Here is a 15,549-nt window from a genome sequence, read left to right as displayed (position 1 = left end):
CAATGAAACCGAGGGTGGGGCACTTTCTTCAAACTTAGAGCTAAAATTTTTTACTTATTGTTACGTACGAAATAGGAAGTGTCGTCTATGATTTCCTCTATCTCGTGTATGTACCTTAAAATATAAGCTCAATTAGGAAAGCAACTTTTACAACACCAAGAGCAAAACCAAGGGGGAGTACTAAACTATAAACCTTGACCAAATTTCAGTATAATACAAATTTAATCGAAAATCGTTTGTTTGCTAAGGGTGGTTTTAGAATCCATAAAATGAATCCGACTTTTTGGTGAGAAACACTAAATTTTCCCATAGAGATAACGTAGAATTTTTTTTCCTAGTGAAGGTAAAATAGGAACCGTTATGAAGAAAAGTCACGCAAATACAATTTCCGTATTAGCTACGTGTGGTTGGGGGTGTGGAGGGCGTGTTAGCTTCGTACGAACTAATGTAATACATTATTCGTGTTATCTCTTTCGCTAAGGCAATATTCGAGATTACCCAACAGTTGGGGTACTTTAAGTTCTTACCACGCCTAGCTAAAAAGGTCTTTTCATCTATCCGTCCTCCACACACAATCCACAAACAAACACACTCACAGATCATAATCTGAAATATCTTTCACACTCGTAGCTAAAAACCGATTACAACAACCGATTGAAGGGTCATCGACAACTATAATAAATAACAGCAACACAGCCTTTATAAATAAGTGTTCGTGATAACTGATTATTTTGGAGAAAACAAAACTCTTAAAAAGGGGATTGAATGCTGCATCTTCATACAAGGCGTTCATCTTGACCCCCGATATTTCCCCAATCCAGAAGTATTCGACCCCGACAGATTCAACACGGAAAACAGCGAAGGAAGACACCCATTTTGCTATATCCCATTTGCAGCCGGTCCCCGCAATTGCATCGGTTCGTCAACACCTTTCTATCTATAATTAACAACTTCATTAATTTCAACTGTTTTTCAGGACAAGCATTCGCCACGATTGAATTGAAAGGATTTTTATCAAACGTGATGCGCCATTTCCGAATCACTTCACAATTACCGAGAGATAAATTAATTCTTGGTTATGATATTATTTCGAAAATTCATAAAATGCCGCTCCATTTCGAGCCCAGAAACCAAAAGAAATTAAAATATTTATGCATTTTATTTCACTTGTTGAACTAACAATGGCTAAACGTCTACTTTGACAAAGTAAATAATAAATCACGTTTTTTGTAGATCAACACAATAAAATTAATTGTTCAAATATAATTTTTTTCATCCTGAACGATAAGGCTGTTAACTAAAATGAACGATATCGTTTTCTGATATCTCAGAATTCATGTATACATGTTTTCAGACTAGGAGGATTCCTACCATTTACACAAGGAGGTTCAGGTTCCAGATTTGCTGATGAAGTCAAAAGCCAAGTCGCCTTGTGTAAATAATACTAATCCTTCTAGTCTGAAAACTATGCAAAAAAGTACCGTATTTTAATAATAAGAACAAAGATGCTAAGATTGGAGCGGTCGGTTAGTATTATTATTATATAATGGATCGTATTATTTGTGGCGGTAAACACGTCATTTTGATTACCTGAAAACTTAAAAGCTACTGTAATGTATAAGCGAGGGCCTGCTAACCGAAATAAGAGAAAACTCTGACCAGTAACTTAGCCAAGGCTTAAGCTTTAAAACCCAATAACGTTTTAAGCTTCATAGATATAATCGAATAAATTCCATAAAATACTATCAGACATTATTCTTTCGCATTCAGTCGCTGCTACACCGATTTTATTAACATTTCCGAAATTATCCGTCAAATTAACTTCTCGAAATCCTTCAGGGAGATATGTTTCCGCCATTGCCACTACGTCACAAATTGCGTTGCTCAACGAAGTAATCGGCTCTTACAGCCGATGACTTCGATACCTCTTCGCTTACAATCGTGACGTCAAACCGGAGGTTCCGAAAATCGTTGACTGGCGAATGCGCATTCAACGGAGCCTCCGTTGAGCGTTACTGAACGACCCCACAGATTTTTCTGAGAAAGGCTAATTATTTGATTTTGTAAAGTGGACATTTATCTAGCAATAAAAGTCTTATTTCTCAGCCTTCTCCCAACCGTTCGTACCATACTAAGAGAAAACTCATAGATCGATTCTACAACATTCTTGGCTAAGTTGGTAGTGATCATAAGATTCACCAAGTAAAAACCTGATTGTAGAAAATTTAAACTTTTGAGTTTGTCTTCATAAGGACCGTGTTTGCAGTATGCAAATCTAAGCTAATGTCTTTGCATATTCCGGACTGCATTCATAGTTCTTACAAATTTTAATTCTCCGAGTGACGATGAAGTTTCGCAGTTTATTACACTGCATGTGTTGGTCACCGCGTTCGAAGTTGGCAATTCGGATCATGATTGCTAACGTTTATCCATAATAAAGATAAATTATCTTAAGCCGAAGAAAAAGGGAAATTGCAACGAATAATGGAAACCATTTCCCGATCGGCAAGCCCTCATATATGCGTTTCCTTATGGGCGGATCCCTTAAAAAAGGTTCTCATAACCGCGGTTCCCTAAACAGCAGTTTCACGAAAAGGAAGAACCCGTTTCGGCAGTTCTTTTTACAATCGTTCTCGTAAACGCGGCGTACCATTACAGCAGTTCCCTAAAGAGCAGTAAAACATGGATGTGAAAAATCATATTCATTTATGATGGTGTAGGTTGTGTTATTTGAGCTCAAATTGTACTAGGTCAGGTGAGGTTAATTTAGTCAGGTTAATTTTTTTTATTTGTACTAAAATAGTCTTAGTTTATTTGGACCCAAATAGTGTTGTAAATTAGAGATAATACCGGTTGTTTTTTATCTATATCCAGATTATATTTTCTACACTTGTATTTTTTATGCATCGCGGTCATTCTTGTTATCTTTATTTTTTATCGCGATGCCTTAACTATATAACCGGATAACATTCCAATAACGTTTGTCAGTTCTCAAAGTCAGTTCACAGTTGATCAGTTCCCAGTTATCTGTTCTCAGATATCAGTTCAGTGTATTGTTCCCGGATATTAATACTAATGTTCTAAATTAACTTAATAAAGAGTTTATAACCAGTTAAACCCAGAGTCGTTCTTGCGTCAAACAACAACAGGTTATGGGCCCAGCACGCTTCCACTGCGCAGAGGTTTAGAAGTCATAAGAAGTTCAACGCCGGGAAGATTATCCTTTAAGGTGCGGAGTCAAACGGAGAATGGCCGGAAATCACCTGGGACGAATCGAGACGTTAACTAAGGATAATTATGATACCTGGAAAATGCAAGTGGAAGCCCTGCTTCAAAAGAACGACCTCTGGGAGTACGTAGATGGAACTTCAACGAGGCCAACTCCGGTACGAGAAACGGAAGGCAACGCCCAGGCGGTCGCTACACTCTAAAAAATCGAAGTGTTAAAAATGTGTTAAAAGGGTGTAAATTTAGAATACTCTTTTTTTTTTACACCGTAAAAACACCCAAAAGAGAGTTGTTATTACCTTGAGTTTTTGTGGCCAATTTAAGGTGTAAATACAGTGTAAAGTAACACTTTAAAAACACCCTTTGAAATTAAACATGGAAATTTATAATATGGCTGGTTTCTTAAATAAGGTCTTTTATTTCCATTAATGTTTGAATATTAGAGTAAAAAATTATTTGTTAAACATTTATTTAAAGATGATATTCATGAAAGAACATATTTTTCCTTTAAATAAAATAACTAAGAAATTGGTAATCAGGCGGTATTGTACCATTATAAAACACTGCTAAACGTGTTAAGCGACACTCTTACAGGTGTTAGGCGACACTCTTAACAGTGTTAGGCGAGAATCTTAATAGTGCTAGGCGACACTCTTAATGGTGTTAGGCGACACTCTTAATGGTGTTAGGCGACACTCCTAATAGTGTTAGGCGACACTCCTAATAGTGTTAGGCGACACTCCTAATAGTGTTAGGCGACACTCCTAATAGTGTTAGGCGACACTCCTAATAGTGTTAGGCGACACTCCTAATAGTGTTAGGCGACACTTTTAATAGTGTTTGGCGACACTCCTAATAGTGTTAGGCGACACTCTTAATAGTGCTAGGCGACACTCTTAATAGTGCTAGGCGACACTCTTAATAGTGTTAGGCGACACTCTTAATAGTGTTAGGCGACACTCTTAATAGTGTTAGGCGACACTCTTAATAGTGTTAGGCGACACTCTTAATAGTGTAAGGCGACACTCTTAATAGTGTTAGGCGACACTCTTAATAGTGTTAGGCGACACTCTTAATAGTGTTAGGCGACACTCTTAACAGTGTTAGGCGAGAATCTTAATAGTGCTAGGCGACACTCTTAATGGTGTTAGGCGACACTCTTAATGGTGTTAGGCGACACTCCTAATAGTGTTAGGCGACACTCCTAATAGTGTTAGGCGACACTCCTAATAGTGTTAGGCGACACTCCTAATAGTGTTAGGCGACACTTTTAATAGTGTTTGGCGACACTCCTAATAGTGTTAGGCGACACTCTTAATAGTGCTAGGCGACACTCTTAATAGTGCTAGGCGACACTCTTAATAGTGTTAGGCGACACTCTTAATAGTGTTAGGCGACACTCTTAATAGTGTTAGGCGACACTCTTAATAGTGTAAGGCGACACTCTTAATAGTGTTAGGCGACACTCTTAATAGTGTTAGGCGACACTCTTAATAGTGTTAGGCGACACTCTTAACAGTGTTAGGCGAGAATCTTAATAGTGCTAGGCGACACTCTTAATGGTGTTAGGCGACACTCTTAATGGTGTTAGGCGACACTCCTAATAGTGTTAGGCGACACTCCTAATAGTGTTAGGCGACACTCCTAATAGTGTTAGGCGACACTCCTAATAGTGTTAGGCGACACTCCTAATAGTGTTAGGCGACACTCCTAATAGTGTTAGGCGACACTTTTAATAGTGTTTGGCGACACTCCTAATAGTGTTAGGCGACACTCTTAATAGTGCTAGGCGACACTCTTAATAGTGTTAGGCGACACTCTTAATAGTGTTAGGCGACACTCTTAATAGTGTTAGGCGACACTCTTAATAGTGTAAGGCGACACTCTTAATAGTGTTAGGCGACACTCTTAATAGTGTTAGGCGACACTCTTAATAGTGTTAGGCGACACTCTTAATGAGATAAAATAAAAAACTTACTAGAAAAATTAAACGAATAGAAAGGGTTTTTTCATTCTTAAATTCCTTATTTTATATTTAGAAGTTACAACGATTCCATCCCTAAAAATCTAATAATTCTTGATGTTCTATTATCTAATCTCATCCCTCAGCCCTTTAAAAAAAGAATGACCATCGTCTACTATATGGATATTCACGCCAAGTTTTGCTGCGTTTCAAATTTCGCGGGAAATTTAGGTTCTAAAGCGTGCCCCTTGCGGACGCATTCGGCGAATTAAAGGGTACCGAAAAAAATTGTCGAAATAGGCCTGAATTAATAATGTTGGCGAAGTTACAAGGTCAGGTTTTCTGGTTGTTTAACGTTAAAGAGTTACCAATAATGAAAATATTTCTCTGATGGTCGTGTTTTTTCCCTACCCTTGAACAGAATTTACAATGGAAACCAACCTTGGGACGTACCATTTAACCGAAGTCCCGCGCCTAGTTCGGCTTTACCAAAGTACGAAATAGCGTCAAAAGACGGCACTTACTGAGTGTGTATAATGCTAATATATCTCCGATAATAATAGAGTAGTAAAGAGATACCTTGTTTAACGATTTGCTAGCTTATCTATATATAAAAGAAAGGTGAAATAAGCCATAATCAATAACATATCCTTTGATATTATTGCAAAATGATGCTTAAAAGGATAAACTTATATTTAAATCGGGGGAAATAAACAATTTACAGTAAATTGTTGACATTTTAATGGATTTTTAATGAAAGTTTTGTTTGTATTTCAAATTTATATCAGCAGAAGCAAGCAATTTTAGATCAGAATAAATTTTGTTATTATTAGGGTTTTCTAAAAAAGTTTTATTCGACCGAAGCCTAGCACTTTGAGCCTTTTAGGAAGAGTGTGGGCGCCGTGTACACTTAAAATTAAATTAACCTTCTTTGTTGCGCCATCTATATTTAGTTCAGCTTTTGATGATTTTTTTATATTCATTTCCTTGGTTTTGAATAAATATAGACATAGTTCATTAATATTGGCATAAGGCAACACCAGACGAAGCCCCGGTCATTACACGCAAGCTACACGCGGAAGGCTGGCCAACTCCCACTGCCTCTAACGGTGCTTCTTGGTGTGAGGGAAACCACCTCCGATGGCAGCCCTGCCCTGTTGTGTTTGCTAATCTTATGGCAATAATCAAATGGTCTCTGATGGTCTCTAGGTTTTAAAACCACAACGCTAGTATTTTTATTCTAAAAAAATTAGGATTGAAGTGATATCATAAGTAGCGCCATGAACGCTGAATCTGTAAAGGGACTGGTAAACGGGATAGATTTTTCTCTATAGCACGTTTCCTTTGTAAAAAAATAAACCATAATACACCAAAATTTAAACTACTACTGGTATGATGTTTAAGTTTAAACCATGTAGAGACCATTTTCAGACCTCTAGTCTAGTGTTGACAGGCCAACTTGTGGGGCACTTGCTTTTTTGACATGTTTTATCATCATTTTGAGAAAAATTAGAGTACAAAAACGGGTTTGCTTTTGTAAATGTTGTAGAGTAAATTAGATTAAACGCGTTTCTGGTGCTCGAAAAACTCTTAGTGAAAAGAGATTATTAAATATAAGAAGAACGTCTAAATCTACTAACTGAATATTATGGCCTCAAAAACCAATTTAATTTCCATTGCATTTGTACAAATCGCAAACTGTCTGCCTTTTTTCAGAAGGTTTAATACGGGAAAATTTACCAATTTTTCCATGCAATTTTACACTGCATTTTAAGATGATCAAATGGCTGACTTAATGCATATTAAGTTAGCCATTAGCACACTTCACTCCTGAAATACACTAACTTAAAGGGGTATAGTTCTGCACGTGAGAAATTTCCTCCTACTCTTAAGGGTGTTAAGCGACACTCTGAAAGGTGTTAAGCGGCACTCTTAAAGGTGTTATGCGACACTCCGAGAGGTGTTAAACGACATTCTGAAAGGTGTTAAGCGACACTCTTAAAGGTGTTAAGCGACACTCTTAAAGGTGTTAAGCGACACTCTTAAAGGTGTTAAGCGACACTCTTAAAGGTGTTAAGCGACACTCTTAAAGGTGTTAAGCGACACTATTAAAGGTGTTATGCGACACTCTTAGAATTGTTATGCGACACTCTTAAAGGTGTTATGCGACACTCTTAAAGGTGTTATGCGACACTCCGAGAGGTGTTATGCGACACTCCGAGAGGTGTTAAGCGACACTCCGAGAGGTGTTAAGCGACACTCCGAGAGGTGTTAAGCGACATTCTGAAAGATGTTATGCGACACTCTTAAATGTGTTATGGAACACTCTTAAGGGTGTTATGGAACACTCTTAAGGGTGTTATGGAACACTCTTAAAGGTGTTATGCAACACTCTTAAAGGTGTTATGCAACACTCTTAAAGGTTTTATGCAACACTCTTAAAGGTTTTATGCAACACTCTTAAAGGTTTTATGCAACACTCTTAAAGGTTTTATGCAACACTCTTAAAGGTTTTATGCAACACTCTTAAAGGTGTTATGCAACACTCCGAGAGGTGTTAAGCGACAATCTTAAGGTGTTAAGCGACACTCTTAAAGATGTTTTGCGACACTCTTAAAGGTGTTATGCGACACTCTTAAAGGTGTTATGCGACACTCTTAAAGGTTTTATGCGACACTCTTATCTTTGACACCCATTGCTTAAAAGTGTTATTAAATCCTTTCAGGGGTGTAAAGAAACAACTGAAACGGTGTCAAATTTCGATCCATATAAACTTATTTTATAGGTGTTAAAGAACACCTTAGAGTGTGTAATTTAACACCCTTTGGGTTGTAAACCAACACTGGAAATGGTGTTGAATTTATCACCATCAAAAAGAGTTAAAAAGGTGTAGACTTACACCTCTATTTCTTAGAGTGTACCTGGGACAGTAATGATCGAAAAGCAAGAGCGGACCTAATCTTGTCGATCAGTCCGTCGGAGTTGAAGCAAGTAAAGAATTGCACCACCTCACGGGAACTATGGAAGAAGCTCGAATCCATCTACCAGTCCAGTGGACCTGCCCGGAAAGCGACGCTGCTGAAGAAACTGACCCTCAAGAAAATGGAGGAGGGAGAAGATGTCCGGGATCACGTCCGAGAATTCTTCGATGCAGTAGACAAGTTGGCTGACATGGGAGTAGCTGTAAACAACGACCTACTGGCCATTATGTTGTTATACAGTCTACCAGAATCGTATGAGAACTTCCGGTGCGCAATAGAGTCCAGGGATACGTTACCTGATCCGGAAGCCTTAAAAATAAAGATCCTGGAGGAATCGGACGCCAAGAGCTCTAGAGAAGACGAACCCGTGCAGAATGCGATGATGGGCAGTAACCACTTTTCCCGGAAAACTGCAGAAAGGGGTAGAGGAAGAGGTTCACGTGGACGAGGAAGCACGACCTTCAAGTACAAGTGTCATGGATGCAGGAAACCCGGCCACAAGGTAGCCGATTGCCCCGACAGAGACAATGGTTCAGAAAGAAAAACCAGAAAGAAGGAAAACGCCCATCATGTACTGGCAGAAAATTTGGCCGAGGAAGAATTCGCATTGCACCTGAAGGCTTATCACGATTCCTGGTGCCTGGACAGCGGAGCCACCTCGCATATGACTTCCAGCAGAGACTGTTTCAATGATTACGAAGAGACCACGAAATCTTTAAACCTGGCCACTGCAGAGTCAACGAAGATACGAGGTGTTGGCGAAGTAAAAGTACACGCAACGAATGGCAGCGACAATCGAATTCTTCGCCTGGAACGAGCCCTTCATGTCCCGGATTTAAGAACAAATCTCCTATCCATTGCCAAGATGACAGACAAAGGACATGAGGTCACATTCAAGAAGTCGCAGTCCTGGATTAAAACGGCAACCGGAGAAGTTATTGCAGTTGCTGACAGAGTTGGAGACCTTTATTTCCTGAGAAAGGCTGAAGAAACGGTCCAAGCAGTGCAATCGGAAATAAAGCCTAGAAGCAACCTGGAGAACTGGCATTTCCTACTCGGTCACTTGAACGAGAGAAGTTTAAAGGAAATGGCCCGGAAAAATTTGGCTACGGGACTCAACATTGAAAAAGATGGGAGTCTGGGAATCTGCCAAATCTGTATCAAAGGAAAGCAATCGAAGGAGCCGTTCCCGAAAACCGAAGATAGCCGAACCTCACATGTCCTGGAAATAGTACACTCTGACGTATGCGGGCCGATGAGAGTAACGTCGATGAGTGGAGCCAAGTACATCGTCGTTTTCACTGATGATTATTCCCGGTGGAGTGAAGTCAGCTTTTTAAAACACAAGAGCGAAGTGTTGAAAGCCTTCAAAGAATTCAAGCAACGAGCTGAAGTGGAAACCGGGAGGAAAATCAAGACCTTGCAGTCCGACAACGGAACCGAATACTGCAACAATGAATTCGACAGATTCCTGAAAGACTCTGGGATAAAAAGAAGGCTCACCGTACCATACACCCTGGAACAGAATGGCATTGCCGAAAGAAAGAACAGAACACTCCTAGATATGGCCCGATGTATGATGATACAAGCGCAACTTCCACCATCATTCTGGGCAGAAGCGATGGCCACGGCTAACTACATTCGAAACCGTTGTCCTTCCCGGAGCATAAATGGAGAAGTACCATTTACCAGATGGACCGGAAAGAAGCCATCCCTGCAACATTTGAAGATTTTCGGCGACAAAGCTTTGATGTTGGACGAAGATAAAAGGAAGGGGAAGTTTGCAGCCAGGAGTAACGAATGCGTTTTCATCGGCTATTCTCAAGTCTCGAAGGCCTATCGACTCTGGGTTCCGTCCGAGAAGCAAATTTACCGAAGTCGAAATGTCAAGTTCCTGGGAGAATTTAATAAACAAGGCGGATATGATGATTTCGTCACTCCAGAAGTCAACCTAAAATACGGAAGCAAAGCTAAAGGCGAAATCGAAGTCCCGGCCACTACACACGCTGCAAAACCGCCAGGCGGAGACGAACTCAAAGAAGTCAAAAAGGAGTTCAAAGATGAAATCCCGGAAGAATCTAATTCCCAGGAAAACGACGACGTCTTTGAAGAACCGTCAGAAACCCTCGTTCTGAAGAAAGGTCCCGGAAGACCGAAGAAAATAAGAACTGGAGTTCCCGGACGACCGAAAAAATCGTTCAACATGATTCCGAGCGTCTCAGAAGAGTCTACTGAAGAGGCTACTGACGAGCAAGAAACCCAGTCTGATGAGTCAGCAAACCTAGCCATCTTGTCAGAACCTTTGTCCATGAAGCAAGCCCTGGCTTCTCCGTACGCAAACGACTGGAGGAAAGCAGTAACGGAAGAGTTCGTTTCGCTTATCAAGTGCGAAACCTGGGACATCGTTGATTGTCCGGAAAACCAAAAGGTCCTTGGAAATCGTCTCGTCTTCCGAACGAAATACTTACCCAGCGGAGAAGTAGAGAAAAGGAAAGCCAGGCTCGTAGCGAAAGGTTTTGCCCAGAGACCAGGGATCGACTACCAAGAGACGTTCGCACCCGTCATTAGATCCAGCTCAATAAGACTGCTTATGGCCCTTGCTGTGGAAATCGGTTTGGAAGTCCACCAAATGGATGTCGTCACGGCCTATCTTAATGGCGAACTCGAGGAGGAAATATATATGGTCGTCCCGGAAGGATTAACAGAATCCCTCAAAGAAATCGTCAAGTCAACCCGGTTCGACAAGTCAATCGTTGCCAGAGCAAAGAAATGGACCAGCGACCTGGAAGAAGAGGGACATAAAGTCTGTCGCATCAAGAAATCCCTCTACGGCTTAAAACAATCGGGCCGCCAATGGTACAAGAAGTTACATCAAAGACTTTCGGAAATTGGAATGACACCATTGAAGAGCGACCCCTGCTTATACGTTTTAAGAGTCGCGGAAGATATCATGATCATTGGAGTCTATGTCGACGATCTGATCCTTGCATGCAATAACCCGGATTGGATGACTGAAGTAAAGCTTGAACTTGGAAGAAAATTCGATATGAAGGACCTGGGGCCAATCCATTGCTGTCTCGGAATGGAATTTCACCAAGATCTAAAACAAAATACCATCCGGATTTCGCAAGCGAAATATGCAGAAACGGTCCTGAAACGTTTCAACATGCAAGACTCCAAAGCAATTGCGACTCCAATGGATGCCAACAACAAGTTGCAAATCCCAGAACACCCAGTAGCAGAAGACATCAGTCGTATTCCGTATCAATCTCTGGTCGGCTCTCTCATGTACCTGGTAGTGTCATCACGACCGGATATGGCGTATTCAGTCAGCGCATTGAGCCAGTTCAATACAAGTTATGACGAAACTCATTGGATTGCCGGGAAAAGAGTTCTGAGATACCTGAAGGGAACTCTTCATCATGGGTTGATTTATCGGAAGACCGGATTGCCAATCCAGGGTTTCGTTGACGCAGACTATGGAGGTTGCCCGAAAGATAGAAAGTCATATACTGGATATGTCTTCAAACTAGCCGGCGCTGCAGTATCCTGGGAAGCCCGGAAACAGCGAACTGTTGCCTTGTCCAGTACAGAAGCAGAATATATGGCAATGTCCGACGCAACCAAAGAAGCCATATATCTCAAGGGACTTCTCAACGAACTTGGAGTATCAGTTCAGGCGATCGAGCTGTACAACGACAACCAGGGTGCCCAGAAACTCGTTCAGAATCCTGTTTTCCATGCCAGAACGAAGCACATTGATATCCGGCACCACTTCATTCGAGACACCTACGACCAGGGACATATAGCCTTGCGGTATCTACCAACAGAGGAAATGCCAGCTGACATCTGTACGAAGAGCCTGTTCCGTCCGAAGCATCTCCTCTGCGTCAAAGCCCTTGGACTGGAAATAATCAAATGACCACCCCCTGGATAGAATATTGAAACCACCGATATTAAGAGGGACTGTTGTAAATTAGAGATAATACCGGTTGTTTTTTATCTATATCCAGATTATATTTTCTACACTTGTATTTTTTATGCATCGCGGTCATTCTTGTTATCTTTATTTTTTATCGCGATGCCTTAACTATATAACCGGATAACATTCCAATAACGTTTGTCAGTTCTCAAAGTCAGTTCACAGTTGATCAGTTCCCAGTTATCTGTTCTCAGATATCAGTTCAGTGTATTGTTCCCGGATATTAATACTAATGTTCTAAATTAACTTAATAAAGAGTTTATAACCAGTTAAACCCTGAGTCGTTCTTGCGTCAAACAACAACAAATAGTATCAATTTTGGTTAAGTCTTAATTTTGAATTCTAGTAGTAATAGGTCAGAAAAGGTTATTCGAACCCCAATAGTTAAAGTTTGGTGTTATTAAAAGCCAATAACTACAGATTGGTGGTGTTAGAAGACAATAACTACAGATTTCGTGTTTTAAGATGCCATGAATTAGATTGGTGTTGTTAGAAGTCAATAAGTACAGATTGGTGTTATAGACGGATGACTAGCGCATGGTGTTGTTAGAAGTTAATAAGTATAAATTGGTATTTAGTAAGACAAAGGAAGTGGCGTAAAGCTTGTCGATGAAATTTATGTGCTTGTTAAGTAGTGACGTAAAAAAAGACAATTTTTCTTGTTTTCTCCGAATTTCCAATAGAGATGTTCCGATACATGTTTAAACCGATAACGATTAATCAAAAATGTCTTGATTAGAATCAAGACCTAAAAAGTGTCGATAAGACTGAGGTTATCACTTGTCTGAAGGATCAGATATTGATTTTTCTTTTTAATTGAAACTTAAATGCATGCTTAAGAAAAAACAACGTTCCATTACCGTTTTCCGTTGAAATAAATTATTTTACTGGTAATCAATTTCGAAAATTTATTTATCTCGGCTTTTCGACCACAATTCCATTCCCCGAAAACATTTTACCATTTCATTAATTACTTTTGGGAGATAACGTGTCAAAATAACCTATAAAACAATAAAAAACTGTAACAGCGGTCTGTTTAGCCCTGACAAGAACCTTTTAAAAGTTTCAAGTACTATATTACCCTTTCGAGACTAACTGGACCTGAGCAAACTATAGCTTAACCTGCTACTAGTACGACCAGGGAGAATTCATTTAAACTGGAGTTGAAATTTCATCATGTGCGACCTCGGCCTTGAAACTCTCCCATAGTCCCAGTGTGTGTAGAACATATTTTTTTCGCTGTTATCTGCCAAAATCAATCTTTCTTGGTAGTGCCGCCTCCTCACTTGAATTTTTCATGATATATTAAGGTTTGAACGAACAAAATTCTAGATTACCATTTTCACTACCATGTCCATCTGCTAACTTGAAGCAAACTTTCCTCTCTTTTTGCTGCTCATTACCGGTGCCATTCCCTTGACTTTCTGTTCGTTATAACTAATATCATGAATTTATTTAATTCAAACCAAAATATGAAAAAATTGGATTTTTTTCCTTTTGTGCTACTTAGAATTTACAAATGTGTATAAATAACGTTGTCCGTGCCATATCAAATAGTCTCTAACCATTGTTAGAAACTAGAGAGAGAAATTGGGCAGCAACACTGATCATGCCCTGAACTATGAGAAAGAACAATACGACGGTTGACTAAAGTACACTTGATATTACATCATTTTGCAAAACCGCGAGTAAAAATCTTACTGTCCCTATTGAATTTCGCTCCATTGGTTTTAGAATAATTAAAATTTTCCACTGCGAAGCGTGCCGGTCACGAATGGAGATGTAACGTCTTTAGGAACCTTTTAAATCGCAAAACCATACAGTACTCTCCCAAAAGTAATTAATGTAATGATAAAATGTTTTCGGGGAATGGAATTGTGGTCGAAAAGCCGAGATAAGTAAATTTTTGAAATTGATCACCAGCAAAATAATTTATTTCAACGGAAAACGGTAATGGAACTTTGTTTTTTCTTAAGCATGCATTTAAGTTTCAATTAAAAAGAAAAATCAATATCTGATCCTTCAGACAAGTGATAACCTCAGTCTTATCGACACTTTTTAGGTCTTGATTCTAATCAAGACATTTTTGATTAATCGTTATCGGTTTAAACATGTATCGGAACATCTCTATTGGAAATTCGGAGAAAACAAGAAAAATTGTCTTTTTTTACGTCACTACTTAACAAGCACATAAATTTCATCGACAAGCTTTACGCCACTTCCTTTGTCTTACTAAATACCAATTTATACTTATTAACTTCTAACAACACCATGCGCTAGTCATCCGTCTATAACACCAATCTGTACTTATTGACTTCTAACAACACCAATCTAATTCATGGCATCTTAAAACACGAAATCTGTAGTTATTGTCTTCTAACACCACCAATCTGTAGTTATTGGCTTTTAATAACACCAAACTTTAACTATTGGGGTTCGAATAACCTTTTCTGACCTATTACTACTAGAATTCAAAATTAAGACTTAACCAAAATTGATACTATTTGGGTCCAAATAAACTAAGACTATTTTAGTACAAATAAAAAAAAATTAACCTGACTAAATTAACCTCACCTGACCTAGTACAATTTGAGCTCAAATAACACAACCTACACCATCATAAATGAATATGATTTTTCACATCCATGTTTTACTGCTCTTTAGGGAACTGCTGTAATGGTACGCCGCGTTTACGAGAACGATTGTAAAAAGAACTGCCGAAACGGGTTCTTCCTTTTCGTGAAACTGCTGTTTAGGGAACCGCGGTTATGAGAACCTTTTTTAAGGGATCCGCCCATAAGGAAACGCATATATGAGGGCTTGCCGATCGGGAAATGGTTTCCATTATTCGTTGCAATTTCCCTTTTTCTTCGGCTTAAGATAATTTATCTTTATTATGGATAAACGTTAGCAATCATGATCCGAATTGCCAACTCCGATCGCGGTGACCAACACATGCAGTGTAATAAACTGCGAAACTACATCGTCACTCGGAGAAATAAAATTTGTAAGAACTATGAATGCAGTCCGGAATATGCAAAGACATTAGCTTAGATTTGCAAACTGCAAACACGGTCCTTATGAAGAAATAACTCAAAAGTTAAAATTTTCTGCAATCAAGTTTTTACTTGGTGAATCTTACGATCACTACTAACTTAGCCAAGAATGTTGTAGAATCGATCTACGAGTTTTCTCTTAGTATGGCACGAACGGTTGGGAGGAGGCTGAGAAATAAGACTTTTATTGCTAGATAAATGTCCACTTTACAAAATCAAATAATTAGCCTTTCTCAGAAAAATCTGTGGCTCTCCTTTCCTCATTTATGTGTAGGCTAGTCAGTAGCTTTTAAGTTTTCAGGTAATGAAAATGAAGTGTTTACCGCCACATATAATACG

General features: G+C 39.3%; 1 long non-coding RNA gene across 1 annotated transcript; it reads left to right on the top strand.

Moving 5' to 3' along the window:
* LOC149625310 (uncharacterized) lies at nt 1-1,266 on the top strand. The gene is made up of 2 exons (XR_016374460.1): nt 1-917; nt 977-1,266. It is a non-coding gene; the product is annotated as an uncharacterized LOC149625310 (long non-coding RNA).
* The last annotated feature ends 14,283 nt before the right edge of the window (nt 1,267-15,549 follow it).

Source organism: Phalangium opilio, unplaced genomic scaffold (assembly GCF_054372755.1).
Source record: "Phalangium opilio isolate 3A_F unplaced genomic scaffold, DU_Popi_V2 ptg000105l_1, whole genome shotgun sequence".
NCBI classification, from domain to species: domain Eukaryota; kingdom Metazoa; phylum Arthropoda; class Arachnida; order Opiliones; family Phalangiidae; genus Phalangium; species Phalangium opilio.
Note: the sequence above shows the minus strand (reverse complement) of the source record. Positions and strands in the feature narration are given on the sequence as shown.